Source organism: Cibotium barometz, chromosome 1 (assembly GCF_041138505.1).
Source record: "Cibotium barometz isolate CiBa-2024 chromosome 1, ASM4113850v1, whole genome shotgun sequence".
In the NCBI taxonomy this organism is placed as follows: domain Eukaryota; kingdom Viridiplantae; phylum Streptophyta; class Polypodiopsida; order Cyatheales; family Cibotiaceae; genus Cibotium; species Cibotium barometz.
In genome coordinates, this window is record NC_141046.1 from 32,574,921 (window position 1) to 32,588,389 (window position 13,469).

Consider the following 13,469-nt stretch of genomic DNA (forward strand, 5'->3'; position numbering starts at 1 on the left):
AGATTAGTTGCCAAAGGTTATGCTCAAACTTATGCCATTGATTATGAGGAGACGTTCAGTCCCGTTGCCATTGTTTGCCAAGATGGCAACTGGGAGAGCTGTTATTGTGGTCGCTGCATCAAAAGGATAGGTTTTACATCAAATGGATGTTAAGAATGTGTTCTTGCATGGTGAATTGCAAGAAGAAGAGTATATGGATCAGCCACTAGGTTATGAAGATGTGGGTCACCCTGATTTTGTATGCAAGTTGCGTAAAGTCTTATATAGCTTGAAACAAGCACCGAGAGCATGGCATGATAAGATAGCACAATATCTTATCACCATTGGCTTTCATGTAACAGATGTTGATCATTCACTTATATGTGGAAGAGTGATAAGGGTCTTGTGGTCATCACAATCTATGTGGATAACTTGATTGTTGGGGGTGACAATGGAGAGGAAGTTGAGAGTATGAAATGTCTTCTCAAGCAAAAATTTGACATGAAGGATTTGGGTGAGCTGAGATACTTTCTTGGCATTGAGGTTATTAGGACGGCCAAGGGCATATGGCTGTCACAGAGGCGGTATACATTGGACATGCTCTCCAAATATGGTATGGCTGGTTGTAAGTCAATTTCTATGCCATTAGATTCAAATGACAAGTTGAGTACGGTTGCGGGTGAGAATTTGGAGAACCCCACTATGTACAAGAAGATAGTCGGTAGCTTGATCTACATGATGATCAGCAGGCCAGATTTAAACTATACAGTTGGATTGGAGAGTCAGTTTATACAGGTTCCTCAAAAGCCACACTTGGATGGTGTGAGGCGCACATTGCGCTATGTGAAATCTACATTAGACTATGGTCTCTTTTATGTGGCTAGTACGGAGTTGCAGGTGTTTAGATACACCGATGTAGATTGGGCTGATAATATGCAGATAGGAGATCTACCAATGGATTTATGTTCTCCTTTCGGAGTGGTCCTGTGACATGGAGCAACAAGAAGCAGCCAACAGTTACCTTGTTAAGTACAGAGGCAGAGTATAGGGGTGCTGTAACGACAGCATATGAGATAGCTTAGTTGCGCAACAACTTGGTGATTTAGGGTTGCAGGTTGACAGACAAATTGTTATCTATTGTGATAACCTTAGTAGTATACAGTTTGTGAGAGGAACCCCATTTTTCATGCGTGGACCAAACACATAGAGGTCTACTATCACTCCATCAGAGAGAGGGTCTTAGCAGAAGAAATTAATCTCGTGTATGTTAGCACATAGGAGCAAGTAGCTGACATCTTCACGAAAGCATTGGAAGCAGAGAAGCTTCGCAGATTCAGGACTATGCTTGGAGTCCTAGAGATGGAGTTGAGCTTGAGGGGGAGTGTTGAGATGTCAAGCTCAACATGAGCTGACACTTATGATATGCATGGGTGACCATTTCCATCACTTACATCACTAGAGTGTTTGGTAGGATGTTGACATGATAGATCTTCGCCAATGATTTTACAGCAGCTGGACTACACCAGCTACTAGTCCACCACTGAGTTATGGCATACTTATCTTGCCAACTCACTCACTCAGCGTGTTCACATTATGGACCGCATGTACATAGTACTTTAGTACTTCTGTCGTATTTCCCTTATCTCTTTGGTAGAACTTTGTTGTTGTGAAGAAGAAGAACAAAATTTTCAACCTCTCATCTTGTGTGTTCTCTTCTAGGGTTTGTGTGAGTGTGTGTGCTTGCAAGAGCTCAAGCTCTCTTCCTCCCTGCATCCTTTCATAGCACAAGGCTTTCTTAGTTTATTTCTTGTTTCAATTTTAGTTTGTTATTCCATGATTCCATTACTCATGGATTCATTGTAGCTTTTGACCCTTGCGGTCTTTTGCACGCGTTAATCTCTCTCTCTCTCTCTCTCTCTCTCTCTCTCTCTCTCTCTCTCTCTAAGGCATGGAGAGTGGGAAAGAAGAGGGAAGGTAGTGGCGAATCTTCTTCTAAGGAGAGAGCACTTATCATTCGTTTCCCCTCCATGGAAGCGAAGAAGGACTTCTTGAAGAGACGTCCTACACTCAAGCAAACAGGAATATTTCTTGGAGATGACCTCACACTCTCGCAACTTGCCCACATGAAAGAAGTTATGCCCGAGATAAGGGCAGCCCGAGAGAAAGGGAAAGTGGCCTTCTATAGAGATGGTAGAGTGGTGATTATGGAGAGGCGCTCTTCATGACGGCGCGAGACCTATGGGACTACACTCAAAGTTGCTACTTGGAATTGTAATGGATCTCTACGCCTTGATGTAGGGGCTTTTGAGGATAGTTTCACTGGGAGGGACATCATCTTCTACTGTGAGACGCATCAGGCTCCTGGACAGTCCATGCCACATGTTAGTGGATACCGATGGGAGACAGCTTGTAGACAGGAGACTCGTTCAGAGCATAGAGGACGGGGCTCAGGAGGAGTGGCAGTATTGTTTAGAGAGGAGCTACAGCCACTGATACATATAGTCCGCAGAGATGAGCAGGCTAGGTACATGTGGGTTAGACTGAGGGCAGAGACCGGCAGATATCTCTACATTGCTATATGCTATTTTGCTCCTAGTACATCAGTGTATGCATCACCTAGCGGGCAGTCTCCCTTTTCTATTCTGGATGATGACATTTGGGAGTTCTCCAGGGATGGTGACATCATTCTCTTGGGGGACTTCAATGCCAGGACCGCCCATAGCCAGACAGTATTTTATGATACCTCAGAGGAGATGTTGAGGGAGCTTGATGTTAGGGATATGGGCCTATCTAGACTCTCACAGGATGAGGAACATACAGTGTATGGGCGGTATTTGATAGACATGGGGACTGCACATGGATTGGCCATCCTGAATGGCCTACAGAGATTCCCGACATCGGGCGGTTTCACTAGCTTTCCACATCGGCATGGTGCTAGTACAGTGGACTATGTTATGGCTCAGCCCAGTCTCATTTCCTCTTTTCAGGATTTTATGGTAGGCACTAGGCCGGTTGGAATAGCAGTGGATCATGCTATCTTGTCCTTCACTCTCACATTTCAGTTCAGCACCGCTCCATTGGGACAGGTCTCCACACACACTCGTTATACCTTTACGAGAGAGACTGACACCGTATACACGGATGAGATATACAGACGCCTATGTGCCGAGGAGCCGGGACGGCCATTAGATGAGCTCACTCAGATATTGATAGAGACGCTTCATGCTGCAGCATCAAAGGCATATCCCCATAGTCAGCCTACACAGAGACGATCTGGGAACATGCCCCAGAACAGTTGGTATGATGAGGAGTGCAGAGAGATGAGGATCAGATTACAGAGAGAGGTGCTCATGGGTGTTACCACTCACAGACAGTCACGGATTACCTTCCGGCACCTAGTGCGACGGAAGAAGAGGGCTTATCTTGCTCAGTTAGAGAGGGATTTGTACCAATTGTTTATGAGTCAGGACTCAGGCGAGGCATGGAGACTATTCCATGAGCATTCACCATCACCAGCCATTACCTCCACAGAGATTTGGGGCGAGTATGCAGCATCCCTGTACACAGCACCAGGACAGCCGCCCCTGCCAGACCCATCGGAGCCATGCCCAGAGACGTGTGCTTTCTTTACTGCTGAGATGGTAAGGAAAGCTATTGACAGGATGAGGACTGGGAGAGCATATGATCATGATGGTTTGGTAGCAGAGCACTTTATTCATGCCAGAGATATGCTTGCAGAGCTTATTGCTATGATGTTTAACCGAGCCATGTGTGAGGGTTTTCCTGAGACTTGGAATATGTCCACGATTGTGCCTATCTTCAAGTCAGGGGATCCTATGCTTCCTGGGAATTATCGTACCATCATGATTGGTCACACATTGGCTAGATTATATGCATCTATTCTTGAGCAGGAGTTGAGTAGATGGGCAGAGAGAGAGGGCATACGTGCATCAGGGCAGGCAGGGTTCAGGAGAGGTTTCTCCACTCTTGACCATATCTTGACACTCAGAGCTATTATTGAGGAGGGTAGATTATATGGCAGGAGGATTTACTGTTGCTTTGTGGATTTCCGCAAAGCTTTTGACACGGTACCGAGAGCCAGACTGATGCGCAGACTACAGGAGATGGGAGTGCCCACAGAGCTGATTTGGGGAATCATGGCTTTATACAGGACAGTTGTGGGGCAGGTACGTACTACCCAGGGTGTATCTGAGATGGTTCACTCCACTATTGGGGTGAAACAGGGCTGCCCCCTTTCCCCCACCTTATTTGGGATGTATGTGGATGAGGTTTCGGACTATGTAGAGCGGGCGGGTGACAGAGGAGCACAGCTAGCAGGGACATGGATTCCGCTCTTATTGTATGCTGATGATATTGTGCTGATCTCAGATTCTCCAGAGGGGATGCAGCGTCATTTGGATGCATTGCACATGTTTGCAGAGGACAGTGGATTGTCTGTTAACCTTGGTAAAACCAAGGTGATGGTGTTTAACACCACAGCACAGTGGGTTAGGAGGTCAATGCCCACCTTTACATATGGTCAGGAGACAGTGGAGTATACAGATGCATATACTTACCTTGGTGTGGTTTTTAGTGGCCCACTATTTTCCTTGAGGAGAGCAGCGGAGACCAGATTGACCAGAGCTTATGCAGCATTGGGGAGACTAGAGAGGATGTGTTCGCAGGTTCAGTTTCAGGAACCTCGAACAAAGCTCTGGCTCTTTGACACTTTGGTCACTTCAGCCATGCTGTATGGAGTGGAGATATGGGGACCCTCAGTGGATCACCACAGCCGAGCTGGTAGCACTGATGGATGGAGACGTATGGAGAGGTCCTTGGTTTCTATGATTTCCCGGATGATTAGGGCCAAGGCCTCCGTACCACATGATATTATCCGTGCAGAGATGGCTGCCCCCCCATTGGTAGTAGAGGCACTCACTCGATCAGTCTCCTTTATACATAGCACTTGGGCTCTCCCTAGAGACAGATATGCTCGCTTAGCCCTGGAGTCTTCACGACAGTTGGCATCACAGGGAGACGGATCATGTTGGTATGCACAGATGACAGCTTGGTTCCAACTACATGGCTTTAGTATGGACAGGCTACCTCCATTTCAGTACTCCCTGGATGCACCCTCCCTCTCTCTCACACGGGCAGAGATTACCAGACTTATCAGGCTAGACTTGACTCAGCTGGACACTAGGAGGACATGGATACAGCCGACACACGAGCTTGGTACGAAGATGGCTTTCTATAGAGATCATCTTCTCCAGCTCACGGAGGATGGGTTTGTGATTAGACCCAGCTACATGGATACTCATCTTTCTCATGGGGTACGGTGTGCTATTGGTCAGATGCGCACATCCTCACACCAGCTAGAGATTGAGACTGGCAGATTCAGAGGAGTACCAGCTGAGGCCAGGATTTGTCAGCTGTGCCAGATGGAGCTAGAGACAGAGTTACATTACATATGTCACTGTCCGATATATTATGAGATACGAGGCCGTTTTCACTGCCTGTTCAGAGAGGGCTTTGGACCACTTTCTAGAGTCATGAGATACCAGGATCAGAGATGCCTCGGATTGTACTTGCTAGAGCTGCGTAGACATAGAGAGGGTCTCCTGAGAGGGAGGGGATCAGAGAGGGAGAGACACCTACAGAGGCAGATTACAGACTTCTTTCGACCGGAGATTGAGCAGTCAGGTCAGCAGGCATTGCAGCTAGCCCCAGAGTACAGCCGCACCAGAGGTACACTGATTGATCGGGCTATAGAGCTGGGGCGGTCCAGGCGCCCCAAGATGAGAGGTCCATCTCGACACCGGCGGAGACTACAACAGAGGATCAGGACCATACTAGCACGGCATGGGAGACGTCCAGTCAGAGTACTCACCATGGAGGACATTGAGGATATCCGCCATCGACCGATGAGAGACATCTTTGGATAGTGATGTGTATGATGCTTACCTTTGTTGCTGGAGTTTTCCTCCCACATGTTATCCATTAGGAGCTCCTGGTACCGTACTTTTCCTCATAGTTGTTTCAGTTTCAGTTAGTTGTTTAATTGTTTTTAGCTTTCCTTACACAGACATTGTATCAGATCCACCAATTGTTGTAACCTTTTTGGTCTCATAGGTCATTTTGGCCTTTTGAAGACGTTAATATATCATTTCATTTCTCTCTCTCTCTCTCCCCCCCCCCCCCTATACCATAGCCCACAGAGCCATGCTCCACAATCTCCACCTTCTTCACCCCACCTATGGTTAGGAGGGCCAGATGCCAACTCCAACATGGACGGGCGACAAATCATACAGGATTACAAGGAGAGCATCTCATCTATGCTATTGATACATTGGCACCATTTCTTGCTCATCTCTTCAATAGAGCTCTGTCAGAGGGGTTTCCGGCTGAGCGGACGATGCACTCTATTGTGCTGATCCATAAAGCGGGAGATGTACTAGACTCCGGGAACTACAGGACCATCATGATTGGCCATATATTGGCCAAACTATACAAGGCAGAGCTGAGCACTCATGCAGAGGTTGGGGGATTGAGAGCAGCAGGCCAGGCAGGCTTCCGATGAGCCTTCTTGACCATCGACCACATTTTTACATTGAGGTGCCTGATTGATCACGCCAAGGCACGGAGGCAACGGCTCTATTGTTGCTTTATAGATTTCCGCAAGGCATTTGATACTGTGCCCAGAGAGCGCCTCTTTCGGCGACTACAGATACTAGGCATACCTTCAGACATGATGTGGGACATATACAGGCTATATGAGCAGGTCTTTGGGAGAGTCCGATGCCCAGGAGGCTTGTCCGACACAGTTGCTAGCACCATTGGTGTGAAGCAGGGGTGCCCGCTCTCCCCCACACTCTTTGGGCTCTATATTGATGAGGTGGTCGATTACATCACACAGGGAGGAGGCTCTGGGGTTGAGCTATCAGGTATTACTGTCCATGTTATGCTTTATGCTGATGACATCGTCTTGGTATCCGACACGCAGGTTGGACTTCAAAGACACCTTGTGGCTCTTGATGACTTCTGCGCACAGCAGGGTCTCACAGTGAACCTTGGGAAAACCAAGGTTATGATCTTCCACACCTCACCCGCAGTTAGGAGCCACACTACTCTCACATTAGCAGGAGGGCGGGTCGAGGTGGTGAGCTCTTATGTTTACCTTGGCATCACATTTACTAGCTCAGCTGGACGCTTCTCCATGGCTCAGGCAGTCCAAGATAGAGTGGCTCTTTGATACATTAGTGACACCAGCCTTGATGTATGCAGCAGCGGTTTGGGCACCAGGGCTTGCAGCCTCCGCATGGGTACAGCTAGAGAGACCACAGATCTTGATGCTCTCGAGGATGATACGCAGCAAACTATCCGTCCCGCACGACATTGTTTGAGCTGAGTTTGCTGCACCACCTATGGCAGTGGAGGCATTGTTCCAGACGATCTCCTTTATATACAGGATGAGGGAGATGCCCACAGAGAGATTATCCCGCCGAGCTTTTGAGGCATCCAGACAGCTGGCCGAGGCTGGACACACTGGATCTTGGTATGCACAGATGCTACAGTGGTTCTCACATCATGGGATAGACATTGAGCAGTTGCCACCTTTTCAGTATGATCAGTCTGCTCCACGGGGTTAACTCTCTCTCAATGAGAGGAACAGAGTGATGAGACAGGACATATGGCAGCACTACACACAGGAGACATGGACAGCACCAGAGAGCCCACTACCACCGAAGATGATGTATTACAGAGACCACTTTATGAGCATCTCAGGGGATAGGTTTATACAGCGACCGCGGTACATGGATGTATACATGCCACACAGCTCTCGCATTGCTATTGGACAGCTACGAGTCTCATCACATCAGCTAGAGATAGAGGCTGGGAGAGCAGCATGGGTTCCCAGAGCTAAGCGGATATGCAGATTGTGCCGCGAGGAGGTGGAGACTAAGGATCACTTTGTATGTAGATGTAGAGCCCACCAGGGGGTCAAAGATAGATTTGCAGGATTGTTTGAGGAGCACTCTTCACTACATCAGTTGATGGAGGCCTCGGACCAACGACAGCTTGGCAGATTACTACTAGAGCTTCATAGTTCTCGAGAGAGACTCCTCCAGACACCCGCTCCCACTAGAGGTGGGAGACAGTCCCAGCTCACAGATTTCTTCCAGAGAGCTATGCCAGTGCCAGCTGATGTACCACGTGGGGTGATCGCACAGAGAGCAGAGGAATTGAGAGCCAGGAGGAGACCTAGACGGACTGGACATAGAGCACCCCGACTCCATCACCGAGAGATAGCAGCTATCCGAATGAGACACCAGATGGAGACACAGGAGAGGCTAGCTCGCTTTCATTTACACTCAGGGTACATGTTCACGCCATTCACAGCCTCAGCGTTGGCGATGTATGATATCTTATATCCCTCTTATGGCACTGGATGGAGTTAATCCCCGTGTCAATCTAGCTCTGGCTGCTGAACCCATGGTGAAGCGCGTGGCTACTGCAGAGAAGGTAACCCCTAGGTACACGTATGATGTCACCACCTCCACCTGGCGTCCTGCGAGAGTGAATGTCAGCTGACTCATGCCCTGTCTCGATGTATGAAAGACCATAACCTTGGTTTTCCCAAGGTTCACGGTAAGACCCCTCTGTGTGCAGAATCATCGAGCGCATGTAGATGTTGCTGTAGACCTCCTGAAGACTCAGACACTAATACAATATCATCAGCATAAAGCATAATATGTACTGAGGTACTTGCTAGATCAACTCCATCTCTGCCTCCCCGTGTAATGAAGTCAGCCACCTCATCAATGTATAACCCAAATAGCGTGGGGGAAAGTGGGCATCCTTGCTTCACACCAATGGTGCTAGCAATAGTCTGGGACATACCTCTTGGGCATCTGACTCACCCAAAAACCTGCTCATATAATGCATAGATGCCCCATGTCATATCTGCTGGTATGCCAAGAGACTGCAGGCGCTGAAAGAGCCTCTCTCGTGGTACTGTGTCAAATGCCTTGCGGAAATCCACAAAGCAACAATAGAGCTTTCTCTTTCTCACTCTGCCTGATCAATCATACATCTCAAAGAGACTACATGGTCAGTGGTAGAGAAAGCTCTCCTGAAGCCTGCCTACCCTAATGAGTGTAAACCTGCTCGCTCAGCATATAAGCTAAGCTCTTGCTCCAACACTGCACCATAGAGTTTGGCCAACACGTGGCCAACCATAACCTTCCTGTAGTTGCTCGGATCGAGCATATCCCCTGTTTTGTGGATCGGCACAATGGTGTGCATCGTCCACTCTGCAGGCAAACCCTTTGCTAGTGCCCTGTTAAACAGGTGTGCAAGAAAAGGAGCCAAAGAATCTACTGCATATATGAGATGCTCACCCTGTAGGCCCATATGGTCAACAGCCCGTCCATGCTGTAGGCGGCGGATAGCTTCCTTTACCATGGAGTGGGTAAAGAAGCTAGCTGTGCTAGGTCGAGGCTCCTGTGGCTAAGGTATAGGTGGCTGCTGTGGGGCGTGGTATAGGCCCTCTCCATATGTGCGCCATGTCTGTGGGTCTGCAATGGGTGTCGGTGTCCGGGGCTATCTCTACTCATGAAGAAATGGAAGATCTCTAGCTTCTGTATCTCTGCGAAGGCCCACCTTTTGCGGCGAGTAAGTCTTCTCATCTCTCTCCTCGACTCCTGCTCTGTGATGGCTCCCAAGGCTCTCTGTATGCAGAGCCGTGAGTATAGGGCTCTCCACTCGTCATCATACCATTTGTTCTGGGGCATAGTCCCAGATCTCGCAGGCTCTCCTGAGTGGACACGATGTGGGAAGCTCTATAATGCAACCGTGTGTAGGAGTGATGCCAGCTGGGCTGTAATGGTATCCATAGGTGCCAGGGGATCCATGAGTAGGAGCCCATCCTCTACTCTGCCAGTGTATATGTCTGCCATGTCATGTGTGAAGTAGATGGTAGTGTGTGGCGTCGGTATGTGGGGGGCTAGTGATCCGGCTAGTGAAAATGCCAAGTATGTATGATCTGCCCCAATAGGACGAGGTGGGATGGAGAATGAGGTGACAAGCTATGATGCCTCCAAAGACCCCATAATGTAGTCTACCACCGTGCCTCCGGTCCGTGTATGACCCCCATGTGGGAAGCATGTCAACCCTCCTAGTCCCGGCCACTGTAGCATCCCGTTATAAATAACGAGACGATGCCTGGCTCCCAACTCTAGTAAGTGGTCCCCATAATGTCCTCTGTCTGGTCCAGTGTCCTCTGATGCCCGACTAGCCCCTATCTCCTCTGGATCCACAGGGTGGAGGATGTCCATGTCATCATAGTCATACACCTCACACTGTCTACTCTGTGTGTGGGCATTGAAGTCACCCATAAGAAATACCTCCCCTAGTGTAGAATAATGCATAATCTCCTCTGACAGACAAGTGTATGGCGAGACTCCTGTCTCCTCCTCCTGTGGCATGTCCTCTTTAATGACATAGGAGGATCCTGATGGAGGAAAGTAACATAGGGCTATGTATATAACCCTGTCCTGTGAGAGCTGTAAGCTAATCCACATGTATCTGGCCTCTGGATCCTGTGCTACCACTCTCAGTCTCCCCTGTAGCTGTCGTCTGAATAGAACTGCGACCCCCCCCCCCGACCCTCTCGAGGTACCCTGGCGTGTGGTCCTCCTGTATGCTGTATGCTGTATGCTGACTCCCACTGGAATCCCTCTACTCGAGGTAGCCCTCTCTCTGGGCTCTGATGTGTCTCCGTCAGAAGTATGATGTCTGTGCACAGACCAGGCCACTGACAGAGATACACATGGCAGTATGGAACTGTAATGGTTCACTATGGGTGCAGCCTGGACGACTGGAGCATGTTATTGTGAGGAGAGACGACATACTTCTGACAAAGACACATCAGATCCCAGAGAGAGGGCTACCTCAAGTAGAGGGATTCCAGTGGGAGTCAGCATACAGGAGGACCACACGCCAGGGTACCTCGAGAGGGTCGAGGGGAGTCGCACTTCTATTCAAACGACTACTACAGGGGAGACTGAGAGTGGTAGCACAGGATCCAGCGGCCAGATACAGCTCTCACAGGATAGGGTTATATACATAGCCCTATGTTTATTTCCTCCATCAGGATCCTCCTATGTCATTACAGAGGACATGCCACAGGAGGAGGAGACAGGAGCATCGCCATATACTTGTCTGTCAGAGGAGATTATGCATTATTCTACACCATGGGAGGTATTTCTTACGAGTGACTTCAATGCCCACACAGAGAGCAGACAGTGTGAGGTGTATGACTATGATGACATGGAGATCCTCCACCCTATGGATCCAAAGGAGATAGGGGCTAGTCGGGCATCAAAGGACACTGGACCAGACAGAGGACATTATGGGGACCACTTACTAGAGCTGGGAGCCAGGCATCGTCTCGTTATTTATAATGGGATGCTACAGTGGCCGGGATCAGGAGGGCTGACATGCTTCCCACATGGGGGTCATACACGGACCGGAGGCACGGTGGTAGACTACATTATGGGGTCTTTGGAGGCATCACAGCTTGTCACCTCATTCTCCATCCCATCTCGTCCTATTGGGACAGATCATACATACTTGGCATTTTCACTAGCCAGATCACCAGTATCACCAGCCCCCCACATACCGACGCCACACACTACCATCTACTTCACACATGACATGGCAGACATATACACTGGCAGAGTAGAAGACGGGCTCCTACTCATGGATCCCCTGGCACCTATGGATACCATTACAGCCCAGCTGGCATCACTCCTACACACGGTTGCATTATAGAGCTTCCCACATCGTGTCCACTCAGGAGAGCCTGCGAGATCTGGGACACTGCCCCAGAACAAATGGTATGATGACGAGTGCAGAGCCCTATACTCACAGCTCCGCATACAGAGAGCCTTGGGAGCCATCACAGAGTAGGAGTCAAGGAGAGAGATGAGGAGACTTACTCGCCGTAAAAGGCGGGCCTTCGCAGAGATACAGAAGCTAGAGATCTTCCATTTCTTCATGAGTAGAGATAGCCCTATCTCATGGTGGCACTTCAGAGAGCCCCGTACACCGACACCCATTGCAGACCCACAGACATGGCACACATATGCAGAGGGCCTATACCACGCCCGACAGCAGCCACCTATACCTCAGCCACAGGAGCCTCGACCTACCACAGCTAGCTTCTTTACCCACTCGATGGTAAAGGAAGCTATCCGCCGCCTACAGCATAGACAGGCCGCCGACCATATGGGCCTACAAGGTGAGCATATCATATGTGCAGTAGATTCTTTGGCTCCTTTTCTTGCACACCTATTTAACAGGGTGTGAAGCAAGGATGCCCACTTTCCCCCACGCTATTTGGGTTATACATTGATGAGGTGGCTGACTTCATTACACGGGGAGGCGGAGATGGAGTTAATCTAGCAGGTACCTCAATACATATTATGCTTTATGCTGATGATATTGTATTAGTGTCTCAGTCTTCAGGAGGTCTACAGCAACATCTACATGCACTCGATGATTTCTGCACACAGAGGGGTCTTACCGTGAACCTTGGGAAAACCAAGGTTATGGTCTTTCATACATCGAGACAGGTCATGAGTCAGCTGACATTCACTCTCATCACAGGACGCCAGGTGGAGGTGGTGACATCATACGTGCTGCAGCAGCCACGCGCTTCACCATGGGTTCAGCAGCCAAAGCTAGATTGACACGGGGATATGCAGCATTGGCTATGCTAGAGAGACAGTGCCACCAGGCGCATTTTCAGGAGCCCCAGACGAAGGGGTGGCTATTTGACACATTAGTCACACCGGCACTGATGTATGGAGCAGTGGTATGGGCGCCAGGCCTTGCTACCCATTGGTGGACACAGATATAGAGACCACAGGCCCTCATGATGGCACGCATGATACGCAGCAAACCATCAGTACCTCATGACATTATCCGAGCAGAGTTTGTTGCGCCTCCTATGATGGTAGAGGACATATTCCAGACTATATGCCTGCTAGACAGATTCAGAGAGATGCCACAGGATAGATTGTCATACAAAGCTTTTGAGGCATCTAGACAGCTGGCTGAGGCAGGAGACAGAGGATCATGGTATGCACAGGTCACACATTGGTTCTCACAGCATGGCCTAGACATGGATCATCTACCACCATTCCAGTACGACAGGGATCATCTACCACCATTCCAGTACGACAGGGATGCACCACATATCCGTCTCTCTCATAGTGAGAGGAACATAGTATTGAGACACGACCTATGGCAGCTCTATACACGAGAGACATGGATATCGCCTACACAGCCTCTTCCACCGAAGATGCTGTACTACAGAGATCACTTCATGAGTATCACTGATGATGGATTTATAGAGAGGCCTAGATACATGGAGGGCTTTTTACCACATGGCTCCCGAGTAGCTATTGGTCAGCTTAGAGTCT

At 49.1% G+C, this 13,469-nt stretch overlaps 1 protein-coding gene across 1 annotated transcript in view; it reads right to left on the bottom strand.

Annotated features, from left to right (window-relative positions):
• The window catches only part of UCH2 (Peptidase C12, ubiquitin carboxyl-terminal hydrolase 1), a 52,760-nt gene that overhangs the window by 18,368 nt on the left and 20,923 nt on the right, over positions 1 to 13,469 (bottom strand). The gene's annotated exons all lie outside the window — the stretch shown is intronic.